The 16,804-nt window shown below is 42.0% G+C and overlaps 1 non-coding gene and 1 pseudogene across 1 annotated transcript; both read left to right on the top strand.

The window, feature by feature from the left end:
* Positions 1-11,124: 11,124 nt before the first annotated feature.
* On the top strand, positions 11,125-11,786 carry LOC140373038 (uncharacterized; annotated as a pseudogene).
* Positions 11,787-16,359: 4,573 nt separating this feature from the next.
* Positions 16,360-16,431, top strand: trnae-cuc (transfer RNA glutamic acid (anticodon CUC)). Its single transcript has one exon. It is a non-coding gene; the product is annotated as a tRNA-Glu (tRNA).
* The last annotated feature ends 373 nt before the right edge of the window (positions 16,432-16,804 follow it).

The following is a 16,804-nucleotide window of genomic DNA, read 5'->3' as shown; positions in this document are numbered from 1 at the left end:
AAATAAACTTCTTGCTTCTAAAAAAGTATATATATTTAATCGGCTGGCTGCACTTAGGGCTGCTGTGTGCTGTGCGCTGTGCCATAACCTCTCGATGGATGTGTACTGTTGTCATTAATAAACCTTTGATATTGTAAATACCGGCTTCACACGCACACTGCAAATATTCTTGCTCTGTTTTGCTTCTTTCTCATGAACTGTTATCTGTCTCGGCTGAAGTAATACCACCTGTTTCCTGACCACAACATGACCATATTAGGAACCGGACTGATATAGAAGATCTTTGGAAAACTGAGAGGCTGGTCCCGAGACATTAAACCTTCATGAATATTCATATTCTTTGTCTTAAGAAAGTGAGGGAAAGTGTTCCAAGCAGAGCGCCTGGTGGAACGTCGTGTGTGGGATAGTTTACACTGAACAATTTGTTTTAGTCTGTAATTGTTAGGGAAATAAATTCTTCTTCATACGACCACGTCCTGTCTTGTTTTTTCAGATATATTGATTCCAACAATTTGGGGGCTCGTCTGGGATCTGGGACTGGACAGGAACGGTCGAAAGGTTAGTAGACTACTGGGTCGTCCAACTCTAATCTCCTCCCGCTGCGGCAACAACTAAAGATGAAGAGAAAACCTTTTCTATAAATGACTCTAAACTATACTAGGAGGAGTTGGATGTTGTGTTGGCAGAAATAGTCCATCCCAAATTTATAGGACACTCGTACATTTTTGAACAAACCCCAAAATACATTTTCTGGCGGGTAATAGGGTCTTTTTTTTTTTGGTTACTTTTTTGGAATTTTTTTTTGAAATTTTAAAGGACCTGTTAGATTTTTGATTTTTTAATTCTTTGCTCATTTTATATTTTGCAATGTGGTATTTCTGATTTTGCAATGCTGTTTTACAATTGTGGAAATGTTGTGATGTTTTCATTTGTCTAAAATAACTTACTGTCATTGACTGTTGACATTGAATAACAGGTGTTGGATAAGTTAAAGGTGACTTTATAGAAATACTGACCAAATTAACAAATTGGACGTTTACTTGTTGTGGAAATAACCTGGGTCCAAACCCCGGATTGTTGTGTCAAGAATGGAAGTCGTTGACTAAGCACTGGGACAAGGACTGACCGCAGTCTAAAGGGATTTAATTCCCTCAAAAGTCAAAAAATTTCAGCCTACCATAGATGTATTCTTATTGTGGTAAGGTTTTACAACACTTGAGGCACCTCAAAAACTAAGAATTTTATCGGAATGTGAAGAATTTGGAGGGTGTGGGTCAGACCAACGAATCACATGGGGAAAGGAATCCTTCATCCGTTTGAAGGGATCAAACCGCAAATTCTATTCGGGATAGAAAAGTAAGAAAAAAAAGAGAAAAGAAACAATCTTCTTAAAGATGCACAGCTTACCATCACCGGCTGGTCCTGCAGTTGTACCACCGGCTGGTACTGCAGTTGTACCACCGGCTGGTCCTGCAGTTGTACCACCGGCTGGTCCTGCAGTTGTACCACCGGCTGGTCCTGCAGTTGTTTGGAGGAGACACATAAATGATGGCACAGGTGCATTGTTTATGGAAATTATAAACTTTGAAAATATCTGTGTAGTTGGAGATGTTAATCGCTAACTGGGGTTCGGGAGCAGGACCAATAACACTGACACAAATAAATATTTGTGTCATTTGGTTCTAACTGAAACGTGGCTTCAACAAAACTATTATGTCAGACTAAATGAGTCCACCCCACCCACCCATGTTAACTTTCAGACCTCTAGGAGCACAGGCCGAGGTGGTGGTGTGGCAGTGATCTCACACTCAAGCCTACTCATGAGCCCTAAAACTAACAATGCATTTCACTTTTGTTCATAGTTATCTACCGACCTCCTGGTCCCTATTCAGAGTTTTTAAGAGTTTTCTGACTTTATATCAAACCGAGTGTTAGCCTGGGATAAAATAGTTATAGCTGGAGACTTTAATAACCACGTGAATGTGAGTGATAATTCTCTCAGTAATGCCTTCAGCGCCCTGATAGACGGCATCGGTTTCACTCAAAATGTAAATAAACCGACTCAGTCATATGCACACTCCGGATCTTGTCCTAACGTATGGAACAGAGATTAGTGAACTCATTGTCTTCCCCCAAAACCCTATATTGTCAGATCATTTCCTAATTACCTTTCAGTTTATTCTTAAAGATCATCCAGTCCCACAGAATAAAGTTATAATGAAAAGGACAATATCCGAAAAATCTATCTCAAAATTTAAAGAAATAATAGAGTCAATATTCAGTGTCATGTGATCCTGCTGAGAACAGCTCTAGTCCCAGTGTACATGATCAATTTGTCGACCTGACCATGAATTCTCTGAAGTCTGCTCTTGATGTTGCAGCTCTGTTAGTTTGTTACGATTGAATAAACACTAAAATCTAAAGTTTTGCCCAATTATCAAAACCTTACACTCAAGGAGCAAAACTCGGCCTCAGATCTGCACCACTGTAAACACAATAAGTCAGTTCACACTTTGTGCAAAACAATACACACAGTGATTTACAACACTGAACACACTTGTATGCATTTAGACACAGAAGTGTATCAAGATGTCACTTCTTTGCAATTCTAAAGCACTGACTGTCAAATGACCACACCCATGTGCCAATCCATTGAACACTGCCATTAGGTGACCAAACACAAGATCGCTTAATTGTGGACACACCAATCAGGTTTAAGCACTATAAAAATGCAGCATGTGAGTTCACCAAACTGAACCAAAATGGAAGGAAGAGGAAGAGTGAGGATGAGAAGGAAGAAGAGGAGAAGGAGAAGAAGGAGGCAGAGGCCGTGCCAGAGGTCGAGGTTGAGGTAGGGGTAAAGGTAGAGGAAGAGGAAGAGGAAGACTTCAAGCAGGAGGAAGAGGGGGAGGAGTTTGGGAGGGTTCTTTTTTGTACTGGATAAAATGTAATGTTCATGAAAACTGAGAAATGTTGTTTTTTTTTCGCCATGTTGGCTTGAGTATATGGGGAAAAATAAATGACACTGTCAACAGCATTAGTCTTGTGTCCTGTGCGGCGTCTACAGTCATGCACACAAGTGTGTGTAGTGTTCACTGTGTGTATTGTTTTGCACAAAGTGTGAGCAGACATTGTGTTTAGAGTTGTGCAAATCCGAGCCATGTTTTGCAAATTCACGGTGAACTTCACCCATACGACTCTGTGCACTTAGAAGCAGGATTAGCAAAAAGTGTTTAAGGTTTTCAACAGCAGTGTGTAACTGGTGTGTAACTGGTGTGTAACTGGTGCAAACATAGTTAAGTCATATGCAACGTGTGTGTTTCATATGGTAAAAAAATATGGTTTTGATAAGTTAGTGTAGAGTTTTTACAAGAGTGTTTCATTTTGCAAAGGAGATAAGGTGTTTTAATAATCGGGTTTGTGGTTGTGCTAATTGTGTGTAGGGTTTTGCTAAATAAAACAAAACCATCAAAATTGTGTTTATTCAATCGTAAAAAACTGTAATGTAAACCAGAGCTCCTCACCTTGCTCTAAAGCAGTGCTTCTCAATCATTTTCTGTCACGCCCCCCCCCCCAGGAAGAAGAAAACACTTCGCGCCCCCCACTCTCTGCCGCGACTATAAATCATATAATTTGTCTATACAATTGTTATCAGACTTATAACAATGGTGTTAGGTGTACTTATAATATAATGAGGCTAGACCTCTACATAACATTTCATACTTATTAACAGTAAAGAAAACAACAAAAAAGAGAACAGAACTATATAGGTCAAATTAAAACAAATAATAACTTTATTAGCATTGTTTTTTAGTCTGTAACAGAAAAGTGCAATAAAGTGCTCACAAATTGTTATAATAATATATAACTAATTATTTAAACTATAAAAATATTAACCAGGTAAATTCTGTCATTCTCAAATAGTGGTGTGCACACCATTTGATACTAACAAATAAAATTAAATAAAATCAATAAATAATATTGAATTCAAAATGATCAGCAACATTAACTCAGGAGAACAACATATAAAACAATTCAACCTAAAGATTTTTTTTTGACATTTTGCATAACAAGGTCAAACTGTGAAAAACAAAAACTCAAAAGATTCTTTTGGAAAATTTAATCAAATTTTTTAACATAAAAGCAAAATAAATGAATGCCTCAATGGCTCGCTGGTTTACTGCTGTAGCATTCACAAAGTTGGATTCCTGGCAATATTCGGCACTTTTTCGCTGGAAAAACTCTTTAAGCGATGCCTGAATTTATTTGTCTTCCTGCTTTCCGCTGCCAACCTTTTTAGACACAGTAAACACACTGGTCTTTCCTCGTTTCTCCAAGCGCGTGTGAAACCAAGCGCTACGTACGTTTCGTCGTATTTCCTCGTCTTAGCATTCTAGAGCCTGTCGTTTGTCTCATTATCTCTGTATGTATCCGCCTGTCTTTTCATCCCTGTTAAATATTATTTCATGAGGTCTCTTGAGGGGCTGTTCACGGAATTTTACATTTCACGTTCTGTGCCGTCAGCGCCCCAAAACAATACAGTAGAACAGTATCGATACATTGATTCAGTGGCGCTCGCGCTGACAATGCGGGAGCCACTGCCACCTACTGTAGTGGATGTTCAATTGCACGTTATTTCAGTACGGCAAAAAAAGCAAGGTCCCCACTATTTGAGAAGGACTGCTCTAAAGTAACTTACGGTGTGCCACAGGGATCAGTACACGGTTCAATTCTGTTTACTTTATATGCTGCCGTTAGGCAACATTATCAGGTCACATGGCATTAACTTCCACTGCTCTGCAGATCAAGTAGTCTGACTTAGTGCTTGTGTGAAGAATATAAAAACCTGGATGACACTTAACTACCTGCTTCTTAACCCTGAAAAAACCGAAGTCATTGTGCTGGGCCCTAAACATCTACGAGACGCATTATCTGAGCAGATAGTCACACTGGACAATATAAGTGTAGCCTCCAGTTCTACTGTTAGAAACCTCGGAGTCCAGGAGCTCTCATTTAAAGCACATATAAATCAAGCCTATTTCCATTTGCGCAATATAGCCAAAATCAGAAGAATCCTGCCTAAAAGCGATGCTGAAAAACGTATCCATGCATTTGTAACGTCTAGATTAGACTACTATAACTCCCTGCTGGCAGCATGTCCTAAGAGCTCCATAGAAAGCTCTCAACTGGTTCAAAATGCAGCAGCAAGATTACTAACAGGAACAAAAAGAAGAGAACACATTATGGCCCGTTCACACCGCAGACGCCTATTCGCGCGTTATGACGAAGTTGGACGCCTGTACGTATGAAGACAAACGCAAATAAGCCGCGTTCTCGACGCAAGGGAGCAGAGCCGAAATATAATAAGCAAACGCGCGTTCGCCGCCTGCGCATGTGCAGTGGAGGTGTTGTGTTTGGCGGCTTCTCTCTGTTGGTGAAAATGGCGAATATAGAGACAGAAGTGTTCACGTATTTGGTTCTGAAAACCCTCATACGGAGGCCCCCGGGCTCGGCGGCGACGTGCGTGGGTTCACCAAATACTGCAGAGGCGATCGGAGTTTGGTGAATTCCACCATTTGCTGCAGGAGCTGCGGCTCGACGATCAGCGCTTTCAGTGCTACTTTCGTCTGTCCCGTCCCCAGTTTGACGACCTGTTGTCCCGCATTGGTGCGAGGATAACTCACCAGGACACCGACTATAGGCGCTCGATTCCAGCTGCTGAGTGCCTATCCATCTGTCTTCGGTCAGTAATTATTCCTGTAATAACAGAGTATATTCATACATAGCTAATAAAAGTAACCAGGGTAAATAGTGGACGGTGTTTGAACTATATATAAACGGAGCTCGACGCTCATACAACGGCAATTAGTATTTATTCTTATTCTTATATATAGCCTGTCCTTATTTTACAAAGCAAATAAGGACAGGCTATTATCCATTGTAGAAAAAGATTCAATTGTATCATCTGGACTGTTTTAGAAGAACAAGAGGTTTGGACTCTCATCCAAGAGTTATTCTCAATCTGTGGATCTAGTCTTAGAACTCGGATATTTATCTTACTCGGAGTGATCTGATAATAGCCTGTCCTTATTTGCTTTATAAAATAAGGACAGGCATAGGATAGGTATCCGATCCTATGCACATACTAATAATAATAATGTATTATTGCTGGAGATAAATTTATGCACATTCATTATTGCTTTGGGTTTTCTGCAGCTTGGAAGAGCCATCCACTCTCTTCAGAGATGAAAAGGTCTCCAAATGCACTCAGCACTCCAGCAATGGTGGACGCATGTCAGTAATAGTGAGGTATTTGTCATTGGATTATGATTTGTGTTTTCTGCTTACATTAATGATATATATATATGTTTTTTTACCAAAGGTTAAGTGGACCTGAACCTAGAGGGCGAAATGTGAGCTGAGGACCAGACAGCAAAATCTACACACAAAGAACGTTAGAGCCGCATTGATCCAAGTGGTCTCCATGACGACCATGGACTGGAAGTTCTAAAGTTGTTCTTTGGGAGTGGAAGTGTTTAAATTCTCCATGCCCAGGTCTAGAGGGGTGCAAAATGGTACATTGCAGCAGCATGTATTAAACATGTGTACCCTCTTTTGATGTTGAATACTTTTTTGAAACTGATACATCCTCGGTCAGGCTGGTCTCATTCTCAGCGTTCATTTTCCCCCATGCTAACGACTTTGTCAGAAGAGTACAATTACATGTAATAATAAACACAACTATTACAAATAGGCTCCTATACATTAAATCATGCAAAATGATAAACCACCAAAATAGAAATAATTAAAAAGATAAAGGTAATATTTAAGTCCTGGTGTGAAAGCCCCTCTCTCTGCACCTGTACTGCCTCTGCACATGGCCCATTGCACAGGCCCCGACACCTGCAGCCAACACTTAAGCTCCTCCACCGAGCACATATACATTTTGTACCATATGAGAGAAAATTGTATCCAGGGAACAAAACTGTACCTTTAGCCAATGTTACTAATTTGTCCATTTAGGGGTACAGCGCCAGCGACAAGCTCTTTGTGTCTTTAGAGTGACGTACCACACCAAACACAAGAAGCTACACATTTTCCCAAGCTTCCATTTATTCAACTACACAATACTGGTGACTAACATGTTCATACGGTTCATCTTCCTTTGGCTGTATAATCTCATCATTCAAGTCATAGTCCTTGTTCCCTGACACAGATCCACACAGTCTTCGTTTGAAACGGGTGCGTTGCTGTTGAAAGCATCTCCCAGTCCAGATCTCCCAGTCCAGATCTCCCATGCCAGATCTCCCAGTCCAGATCTCCCAGTCCAGATCTCCCAGTCCAGATCTCCCAGTCCAGATCTCCCAGTCCAGATCTCCCAGTCCAGATCTCCCAGTCCAACGGCGGGTCAGGACATTAGTCACCAGACTGAAAAAAAACATGTTAAAACCAAAGCCACAACACAAGTTTAGACATCGTTGCATACTACAATTACTACACCTATTACAAAGTGTATTTAAATATCTTTTATCTTAACCTGTTACCACCCACCTGTCCGCCGGCGAACATTTTCTATATCTCAAATATTCTCTTACATCATCACTTTTATTTCCGTGGTCAATACCAGCAAGCCATACATCATTTTAAAGCTTATTTTCTCAACAAAACGAATATGTCATTGATTTACATTGAATAATATGCCCCAAGAAGCAATTGCCAATAGTTTGTGAGAAAGTCTCAACTTTTACAAACGCATGTCCTACCTGTTTGCTGTTTATGACGGACGAAACGGCTTTAATTCTGTACATCCATGTGCTCAGTCTGTCCGTAAGGAATCATTGAAAAACAATATCCACTTGTATTTTTCCTGAAGTTGTCCGATTTCAAGATATTGTCAAGTAAACAAACTTTTCTTCGTTTCTCGCCGGACGAGAATGCGCTTGTTCGGCGCATTTCTCCGTCCATAACAAATGACTTGTTTGACCTATAAAATAATGTTGGGTATCCTTCTTTTCTTCAGACTGTTTCCTACAGAATGAGACCATCCACGAATTTTTCTGTCCACGGGTTTGTTTGCTACAGCCTCCGCAAAAAAAAATGCGCCGCTTGCGACGCACATGTATTAGTCTGTTTACATCTAAACAGCGCCGCGTGCGAATGACGTAGCTCAGATTGATTGACAGATTATTCTAGCCAATGAAAATAGCTTTAAAAAGAGGGGCGGGACAATGGGGCTGATTGACACAGAATGTTCTGTATTATCGTGCGTAAGGCTCCGGGAAGGCTGTAAAGAGCCAGATTTCTCGGCAGGATTTTGCGCATAACGTTTTCTGATTTTATTAGCCTTTTGGACGTGCATTTTGTTAGATATATGTATTATTATACCAATACAAAAATAAAATAAAAATAATATATATATATATATATATATATATATATTTTTTTAACCTCTATATGGGAAATTCATGGGTAAACTCATATTTACACATTTTCACATTTTTTTTTTTAGCAGTTATAATTGCTATTAGTGGCCTACAAAACATCAAAATGTATGTTTTATGATCATAGAGGTGCTAAAATTGTAATAAAACAGTTTGGCACAGTTGGCACATATTTGGATCACTTGTTCCGAATATACTTTTTGATACAAAAAGGTCAACAGCACCAAAATGCCTGTTCCTAGAGATCTGAAACTGTACACAGTTGTTGTCAACAAGATAAACATCATGTACAGTGAACAGCATATGCACACAATGAAGTATGTCATGCTCAGGACCATTACAAATTAACAATATTCAGGCGAGACTAAAAAAGGATGTTTTGTTTATGTTTGGGCCTCTGTAGTGCAAGTTCTGAAGCCCTAACAGTGTCCATGTGCACATCTGCAGAAACTAGAAGGCCTAAGCTTTCTAATGATGCATCACACTTGCATGTGGAACATAAGATCCTCTTTTAATAAGCAATGCCATTTGGGTATGTCCAACCATTGTGCACAGGGCGAAAATAGGTGGATGGTAACAGGTTAAAGGCAGTATATATTAATGTTTTACTCCACAATGATTCAATTAAATAAAAACAATCACCATTGTAATTTCAAGTCCAGAAAACGTGTGGGAGAGTGACACTTGTTAAAGAACGTGGTCTGGAGCAGGTGTGTGTGCGCGTGTATATATGTATGCATGTATATATGTATGCATGTATATATGTGTATATATATATATATATATAATTTTTAAACTACAAAAGAGTTGACATGTTTTCAGGACTTGAAAAAGGGGAAATGTCTCACCTGACTCAGTGTAACAAGTCACACTTGTTTGTCTTGAGTTTGTCTCCTTGAATTTCACTGTGGGAAAAGATAAAAGAAACGGTCTTACATCTCGGTATACTGTGAAAATATACACAGTAAGGTGTATAAAATACATCCTGTATTAAATGGTGAAACCTGTGACTGAAGCTTGTGGTCAGATGGTTCATCTCAGTCAAGGGCTCAGGGCTGTGGACACCTCAGCCTCATGGAGATTCTACTGTTGGTGTACGATATCTTTCAGAATTAGAATCATACATTGTCAGTCTGGTCAAATCTGATCTTTAACTGTAGGAGCCAGTGCCACAGTCATCTTCTTTATTACTGAGCACAGTCATCTTCTTTATTTCTGAACACAGTCATCTCCTTTATTACTGAACACAGTCATCTCCTTTATTACTGAACACAGTCATCTCCTTTATTACTGAACACAGTCATCTCCTTTATTTCTGAACACAGTCATCTCCTTTATTTCTGAACACAGTCATCTTCTTTATTACTGAACACAGTCATCTTCTTTATTACTGAACACAGTCATCTCCTTTATTTCTGAACACAGTCATCTCCTTTATTACTGAACAAGACCCTATATTTTCAACTGAATTATAAACATTAACATTGTACTTATTTGTGGCCAATGATGGTAGATACAGAAAATAAGCTCATCTCCAATTCAAGGTTGTGGACTCCTCTGGACTGATATAAGAGTGTTTACTTTACCATTATTAGTAGTATTATTTGTCTTATGCCAGCTACTTTTATTATTATTTTATCTTTATTTTATTTCCTCCATTCCCTATTAAGATATGAGAGGACCTGTTTACAGGAGTTTTGTTAATAAAAGTTTTTGTTTTTGTTCATAAGAGTTCCTCTATTAAGAGTTCCTATGAGTTATCTGTCTTTTCCCCCTGTATCTACTGCGTTGTAACACCAAAATTTGGACAATAAAGGATTATCTTATCTTATCCTCAGACTGTGCAGATTCTATTTTATCTCACAAGCACATATATCATTTTATTAGTAGTAATTAATCATAATTCATAATATATTCTACGTGATACATTACTTTAAACAAAATATCGTATTTATACAAACAAACATCTCACGACAGAGCAGCACAACAAGAGCCCACTGTTTTAGAGACATCACACAGTCATTTCTGTCGTGTTTACAGTCTCTGTAGACATATTCATTATCATTAACTTTCACAATCACATGATAGAACAACACGATATGACCCTACAAGCCTGTTAATCGATACATCATGATGAACTGTATTTCATACAAAAGATTGACGTTTGCTTTTTATTTATTAGAAAAAAACTGCGGTTAGCATTAGCCACTAGCTCAAAGCCTACACACAACATTTACTTAGAATTACTGGAATGCGATCGACAAATAATAAAATACTGAGAATAGTTCGGGCACTTACCAGAGCTGCTTCAAAGTGTTCCTTAAAGTTGTGTTGACTGAAGCGCATTGCACAGAAACGCTGCCGTGAAGACCATCGGTTTAAACTTTAAAGATCTTGTTTTGGACTACAAGGGGAATTGTCGTAAATCTGCCCCTGCCGTATTCCGAGCAACCGGAAGTAACAAAAAAATCACAGATGCAGACGCGAAAGCTCCGGACTGTTGAATGGTGTAGACGTGAATATTAAATGATGAAAACGATTCCATTTGATTGCAATTACATGATTAGTACATCAAAATTAATCAAGTCAAACGATTCACAAAAACATTAACACATTTACTTTCAATGATTGAGGTTTTACACCACACAACGTTCAATTGATTTTTTTGTTACTTTGACCCCTCATACCTCCCAACTCAGGATCCCGCTTTTTTAATAAGGGGGATCATTCCCTTGTCCTCCTGGCCATGGTCGATGCCCGGTATCGTTTCCGGGTAATCGACGTGGGGGGATACGGGAGGACGAGTGACGGGGGGGGATCTTGTCCAACTCTGCCTTTGGTCAGGCTCTACGTGAAGGCACTCTCCAGCTGCCCCCTGACCAGAACCTGCCCGGGGCTGAAGGCAGAGGCCCACAGCCGCATGTCTTTGTGGCGGATGAAACCTTCCCGCTGCAAAGACATCTGATGAGACCCTTCCCTGGACGTGGGCGCCTCCCCATTGAAGACCGGGTCTTCAATTACCGCCTCTCTCGGGCACGGCTGGTGGTTGAAGACGCCTTCGGGATCTGGACCTCACAGTGGAGAATGTTCCTGCGGCGCCTGGAAGTCCACCCTGAAATTGTGGAGAAGTGCGTGAAGGCGACTCGTCTCCTCCACAATTTCATGCGGGCCACAGCGCCGGAGCATGTGCCTGAAGCGTGGGGAGCTGGAGCACAGGAGGAGCCACTTCCAGGTGTGGGGCGGATCGGGGCAAATAACGCATCCAGAGAGGGCTTGAGGGTGAGGGAGGTGTTTAAGGCCCATTTCTCAGAAGAAGGAGCAGTGCCATGGCAGCCCAGAGAGTAGTCATGTCCTCCAAAGGACTGACCCACAACGGCTCCTTTAAGAGCCACGCACTAAACAACAAAGAGCTTAATTTGAGGCTGTTGGAGGAGGAGGAGGAGGAGGAGGCATAAGCCCCTCCAGCAGATACTCCTCATAGCTGCGCTCCTGTTACCTGGGCTTCTTCCTCCTCCTCGCTGGGCCTAAAAAAAAAGAATACACATAGCAATTGAGATGACAAGGGCTAAAAAAAAAGGAAATTGTTATTTTTTTCAAACCAAATGCTTTCACACACCTGTGGGTGCAGCAGAAGGGCCAGCAGCAGAAGGGCCAGCAGCAGAAGGGCCAGCAGCAGAAGGGCCAGCAGCAGAAGGGCCAGCAGCAGAAGGGCCAGCAGCAGAAGGGCCAGCAGCAGAAAGGCCAGCAGCTGAAGGCCCAGAAGGGCCAACATCCCCAGCAGCATCAGGGCGGCAATTCAATTCCTGATCTTCAAAAAGAACATTGCACAGCAGTTATATTTCAGCCAATTACATTTATTGCTTTATTAAATATCATATTTAATGAGGCATACGTATTTTATATGGAGCCAATATTTTTTTTCAAGTTTCATACAACAAACCTGATTCGGAGAGCCCTTCTGCTGCGTCTTCAGGCTCTCTGGGGTCCTCTGCCTCCTCGACCCTTTTCTCCATGTTTCTGCTTGACTCATGGGGAGTGATGAAAGGGTCGAAGAAGGACATGACCCCAGAGTAGCGCCACTTTGCTGCTGATCCTGCTGCTGACCCACTCCTCTTTTCACTCTCCTTTTTCCTCTCCTTCATGTACGTGTCCCTCAAGCTCTTCCACCGCTTTCTGCAGAATTTCTCTGAATAAACACATTTACTTGTCAAACACACTAGGAAAAAAAAGTATTATTAATAATAAAACTGAGTTGATAGTTGATGGATCCAAAAAATATTTGGATCCATCAACTATCAACACATTTTTTTATCGTTTAAAAGCCGTCTCCTCGCTCACTCTTCTCCAGGCTTGGTCCTTCTTTCTCCTGTTCCTGTACTCCACCGTTCCCACGTCATACAACTCCTTCATCCCGCACACCGCCACAATTAGCGTTTCGTCCGCCATGACTGCGATTTGCCCGGGACAAACGTGATTTGTAAAATGCGTACGTACGTCACCGGAGCGTCATCTCTGATTGGCTGCTGTCCCGCCGCAGAAAAGCTCAAAATTCTAAACTTATTTGCGGCGAACCTTTTTGAGGCGTCAAAGCGTCTAGAGCGTTGAAAACCCAAAAGCGCCCCCGCCTCGCCGCGCTCCACGGCAAATCGCGCCGCAAATAAGCGGAAACCGCGCCGCAAAAACGCAGGAGGTGCTCGACGCGCGTTTACTTAGACTTTGAATGTAAACTGGACGCTTTTGCCGCACCGGTCTGAACAGGGCATTACGCCGGTGCTCAAGTCCCTTCACTAGCTCCTGTCGAGTTTAGAATCAAATTACTCCTGACCTACAAAGCCATGAATGACATGTACATATTTTACTGGTGCACAAAATGAACCATGCATCAACATCACTGTGTTCAAGAACAACATTTTCACACACAAACAAAAAGATAATCATGAATATTTACTGCAAATCAGTGTGACTTCTGCAGTTGCCTTTCAGAGACCAGTTCAGAAATGCACCTTCACCTTGGCAAGTTCCACTCATGTCATTTTCGCAACAAAAACTGTTCCTTTTCTTAATTTTTATGTCCAGCATCCTCGAAAAGGATTGTTCGCAAATATAATATATTATAGTATAGTAGTTATAGAAAAGGACAAGGGAAATGGCCCCAGAGGCTGACCTTTTGGCCCTTTTGGGGCCAGGCTGGTGCCAAGACTTAGCCCAGAAAGGAGGGCTTTGATACAGGCTCGACTCAAGGGCCTTTTCCGTGATCCTTTTGGCCTTTTTGGGGCCAGGCCGGTGCAAAGACGCAGGCAAAAAAGAAGAGATTTCATACAGCATAGACTCTGGGGCAATTTTTCTGGTCCTTTTGGCCATTTTGAGGCTAGACTGGTGCCAAGACTTAGCCCAGAAATTAGGGTTTTCATACAGGCAAGACTCTGGGGGCTCTGGCCGTGTCCTTTTTGCCCTCTTGGGGCCATGCTATTGCCCAGTCTTAGCTCAGAAAGGAGGGCTTTGATAAAGGCTCGTCTGTTGGGACTCCGGTCTGGTCCTTTTGGCTTTTTTGGGGCCAGGCTGGTGACAGGTGTTATCCCAAAAGGGGTTTTGATACAGTTAAGACTCTGGGCGATTTCCCTGGTCCCTTTGGCCCTTGTAGGTGCAAGCTGGTACCAAGACTGTGAGAGCCAAGTTTAGTTTATGTATACGTTCGTATGGAAATCTACACAGTGTTGATATTTTGTTATAAATGTGTAATTTTATATTACGGATAAATAATTTGGTTGTTTAAATAAGCTAAATTAATTTGATTAAATTTGTATTATTTGTAGAATTTATTTGTAGTCTTTTGCCCACTCTGACGTAAATGTGTTACTGTCACTTTAAGAGAGACAGCGCTAAGGAACACGCAAGGAAGGAGCGCAGGAGACTCAGCGCAAAATACAGAGCCAAATGGTTTTCTTACCTTAGTATTCTATTTTTTGAGAATACCTGTATTTTTGACCCCCTAACCCTAACGCCTGTAAGAAGTGTCACAAAACTGTGGATTCAACTTTGTTAACAATTTTTTACATCGGAGTCCCATGGGAGTTATTTCTCATCAATTAAAGTACACGAGTAATACCATCGGCAAAAACAAGACCTCAGCACACACAAATACTTTGCCCAGAAAGGTGGTCTTTGATTCAGTCTAAAATATTAAAGAAATCACAGGACGTACATCACGACGTCACAAGTCGACTACTGAGCGCACCAAATTCCCTGCAGCAAAGCGGGGCGTGTCACGAATCATATGAGTTGGATGTGTGTCTTGACCTCCGCCGAACCCCTGGGGTTCGCTCGAACCCAGGTTAAGAACCACTGCTCTAAAAGTACAGTAGGAGGTAGAGCGTTTAGCTACCAAGCTTCTATGTAATGGAATCAGCTCCCGGTCCATGTTAAAGATGCCGACACAGTCTCTTCATTTAAGTCCAGGCTTAAAACGTTCCTCTTTGAAATCCCTTATGGTCAGGCCAGTTAGGAACAGAAATATAAACCTACAGTTCCAGCTATGCTGCCCTAGGAGCAACTATGCTGGGGGAAGTATGGCAGATTGAGCACTATCCTCTTCTTTTGACTACTTATTCTATCAAACAATATTTAATATTTAATTCCACCTGCAAACTGGTCATTGCCTTTTCTTTTTCTCCCTGCGAGGACCTGTGGACCCGGATGCTCCTCTCATGGTGAAGCAGTCTCTACCCCGTATGGACGGTCCTTCATCTGCCTGATGAGCTGGTTCTCCTCCTGAAGAACTAGTTTCCTCCTGAGTAGCTCCAGCTCCACTGTCTCCCTCGCGTCCGTCTGTCCGTCTGTGAGAGTCAGATCTCTCCTTCACTGTGGAACTCCTCCAGGTTTCTACTGTTTCCCAAGGAGGTTGTTTGTAGTTTTTCCTGGCCGAGAAGGAGGGTCTAAGGACATCGTCCCTCGCCACCTCAAACATTGCGTCATTCGTTTTTTTTATTGTGGCCCTCAGAGGCAACTGTTGTTGTGATTTTGGGCATCACAAAAATAAATTGAATTGAATTGCCAGAGCATTCGCTTGAACAAATCATCAGCCGTTTTCTATCAGATTCTGACCTGTTACCAGTCCGAACCTTCAGTTGGTCGTGTCTCCAGTAGCACGTTCTCCAGAGGACTCGCCAACGCAGGTCCGTTCTCCGCCGTGCATACTCACGGTTGGCGTGATCCCATGCCTCCAAACACCATCTCCTCCGCATGCGCCTCTCCCGTGGACCCCTACCTCCGAGACGTCCACACACGCACACCGACCTGTACTCCAGCAACGGGACCCATGCACTCCGCTTCTTGGCTACAGCTCGCACCACAGTTCCTGTGCGCACAGCTCCGTACGCTCCGTGCATCGCCTCCACGCAGGCAGACATTGGAGACCGGATCGCGCATCGGGCCGAAGTCAAAGGGGGAGTTCTTTCAGACCTACGATGATAAATATACACTTTTCGCCAGCATCCGCACTTCCTGGTTCCATGTCTGGAGGCGTGCAGCTGATGACGTCACCATCGCTCCACGGGCCCGCAGCTCGACCTCTCAGCTCCCTCTGGTGGCGGGAGCCAGGTTGTAAAACTCAATTTAAAACATTAAACAATATTCATTGGGACTTGGCAACATCCCAGCTTTGTCCTTAACAATGTTGAGTTCAAACGCTCCCTCTTTTCTCAATCTTTCTCGCGCTAAAAACCGCCACAAGTCGAAAGTGAAAAACGAAACGGAAAAAAGACGAATTAAGATTTTTTTTCTCCAAATTTGTGATTTTCGTTTTTTTGCCCCATAGGTATAATGCACTGGCCCGATAAACCAGGGATGGACTGGACTGTTCCTTAAATCTCAAACATCCCTGAGGCCTACTTTAGAATTTAATCAGTCCCTTTGCAATCCTTCCCATATGGTCTAGCGGTTAGGATTCCTGGTTCTCACTCAGGTGGCCCGGGTTCAACTCCCGGTATGGGAATACCCTGCTCTTGGAAGACTTGTATCCACATCATGCACAGGACATGTTGTGAATACAAGTGTAAAAACCTTTAATTGGTGTCCAGCGAGGCATAGAAAAATATCACGCATTTGGGCGCAGCTTTAATATCTAGTAATCGACCTTTAGCTTTTCCATGCAGTCTAACAGTTGTTGGATTTGAATGCATCCCTTCACAGGGACACAAACCTAAATCTAGCCCCTTAGACCACTCGGCCAGAATATCTAGTGGGGATCCAACACAAACTCAGAATGGCCAGATAGTGCTTCTTACCCAAATGTTTTCATGCACTCAGTCAAATGCTTTGTTTGAAACAAAACAATATCTCAAATTTGAGAGCAAAACGAACTGTAT

The sequence above is a fragment of the Eucyclogobius newberryi genome, unplaced genomic scaffold, assembly GCF_026437365.1.
Source record: "Eucyclogobius newberryi isolate DKJ021-1_F unplaced genomic scaffold, fEucNew1.0.hap1 SCAF_29, whole genome shotgun sequence".
Lineage (NCBI taxonomy): Eukaryota > Metazoa > Chordata > Actinopteri > Gobiiformes > Gobiidae > Eucyclogobius > Eucyclogobius newberryi.
This window is presented reverse-complemented; position numbering and strand designations above follow the sequence as displayed.